We start from the raw sequence: 1,846 nt of genomic DNA, 5'->3' as shown, positions 1-1,846 counted from the left end.
ACACCACAAGACGGGGATTCGGGACTGGGCTCTTCCCTGACCGTTACTGAGGGAATCCTGGTTAGTTGCTTTTCCTCTGCTTAGTAACATGCTTAATTTCAGAGGATTGCCATGTCTGATCTGAGGTCACAGTCGGGAACCCAAAGCTCAGGCAGCCAGCCTCGGGCCCAGGGCTGTTGGGGGTTTATCCCAGAACCGTGCCTCCAGAACGGCTGAGTGTGCGCTGTCCCGATCTGCGCAGAAGCCCACCTGGGGAGAGGTTGCCCACCGTACACAGTCGCAAGGGCTGTGCTCCAGGGCAGCCTCACTCAGGCACAGGCAGCTGCTCAGGGGTGGGGAGGTATGTCAGGTTTTAAGCTGCTGCTACTACTACCATCACCACCACAGGGGCACGTCGGGCGCCTTCTCCTTCCGACCCCACGAGGCAAGAAATGGGGAGGCCAGGATGGGCTGACAAACCTCACTGCCAGGTCCAGGGATCCTGCGACAGTGCTGATAAGGGTCTGACCATAGGGGGACAAAGGGAAACGGGGTCCCTGCGACTGCCCCAACCATGCCCCAGGGAGGGTCCCCGGGGCGATTGATGTTCAAGTGACCCTCAGACAGGCGTAGCCCTGGGAGGAACCCAGGGCCACAAGGTGCATTTGCTGATGATCAATGTGTCCTGCAATTCACACTAATTCTTGCAGCTAGCTGCATTCATCGATTCACGAGCAGAGTGATTCACCGCCAAGAGTCACAGGCAACTTTCAGAGGTTGGCCCGACATGCTGGTGCAGGAGAGGCTGGAGGACAGGGGGGAGGCAGTGCCATCCGTTCCACCCACACAGCAAAAAGGCCCAGTGCCTCGTCTAGCTTCCCCACTTGTGAGTAGGACGAGACCATCAGGGTTTAAGCAAAAAAAAAAAAAAGGGTTCTAGGCACTCAGCCCGGGAAGCCCCTGCCATCTGCAGCAGCCTGAGCCACTTCCTACAGCAACAGAGGCAGGCCGTTATGCGGCCGGCTCACAGAGACACACAACAGCCACTCATCCCCCCTCCCACCCTTTGAGGGACGGCGACGAAATATGGTGAGGCAGGAGGTTGGGTGGGACTGCTAGAGTCTTCAAACCGCAGCTTGGACACACAGGGCAGTGCTCTAGGTACCTGGAGACAAGGGCGGTTCACCCACTCCACCAGCAAACCGGGCCATCGCTCACCTGTGCCCGCCAGTCAAGTAGGCCCAGCTGCACCATGGCTCAGAGCTCAATCGGCATGCCAGGACTCATCCTCAGCTTCCGGCAACCCCCACTTAGCACGTTCCTGCCGACCAGGGCCCCATGAAGACCCACTGTGTGTGGGGGGGTGCTCTCCTGGCAGATTAAGCCAACCCTGCTGTATGTCCCTGTTTATCTTCTGGAGCGCAGCCCCTCTGCAGAGGGGTTCCTGGCCCCAGCCCCTGTGCGTGCCACTGGCCGGACTATAGCTCAAGGGGTGCCCCAGGCTTTGAGTGTGCGCGTCTGGGACACAACCTTGGTCAGGCCTGCGGCTTTCCCTCCGGCTGCTCCACCATTACTGATCCTTCCGCAGGTTCACCTACGGAAACCTTGCTACAACTTTTACTTTCTCTACATATTTAAGATGGAACGTCTTCTCAGCGCTCCACCAGGGCTGTTTTTGTGATCCCAGGGGTGCCAGTCCGAGGACCTCAATAAACGATGCAATCAGTAGTAGCGACGGGCGGTGAGTACAAAGGGCAGGGACGTAAATCAACGCAAGCTTGTGACCTGCAATGACTGGGAATGCCTTGTGCATGGAAAATAATTGAAATCCCTATCATCAACAGGGTTATGCGAGTTAGCCGCATCT

At 57.6% G+C, this 1,846-nt stretch overlaps 1 pseudogene; it reads right to left on the bottom strand.

Moving 5' to 3' along the window:
* Positions 1 to 592: 592 nt before the first annotated feature.
* Positions 593 to 738, bottom strand: LOC138466943 (5.8S ribosomal RNA; annotated as a pseudogene).
* Positions 739 to 1,846: the final 1,108 nt, after the last annotated feature.

The sequence above is a fragment of the Ambystoma mexicanum genome, chromosome 1p, assembly GCF_040938575.1.
Source record: "Ambystoma mexicanum isolate Mex_15411 chromosome 1p, UKY_AmexF1_1, whole genome shotgun sequence".
NCBI classification, from domain to species: domain Eukaryota; kingdom Metazoa; phylum Chordata; class Amphibia; order Caudata; family Ambystomatidae; genus Ambystoma; species Ambystoma mexicanum.
Note: the sequence above shows the minus strand (reverse complement) of the source record. Positions and strands in the feature narration are given on the sequence as shown.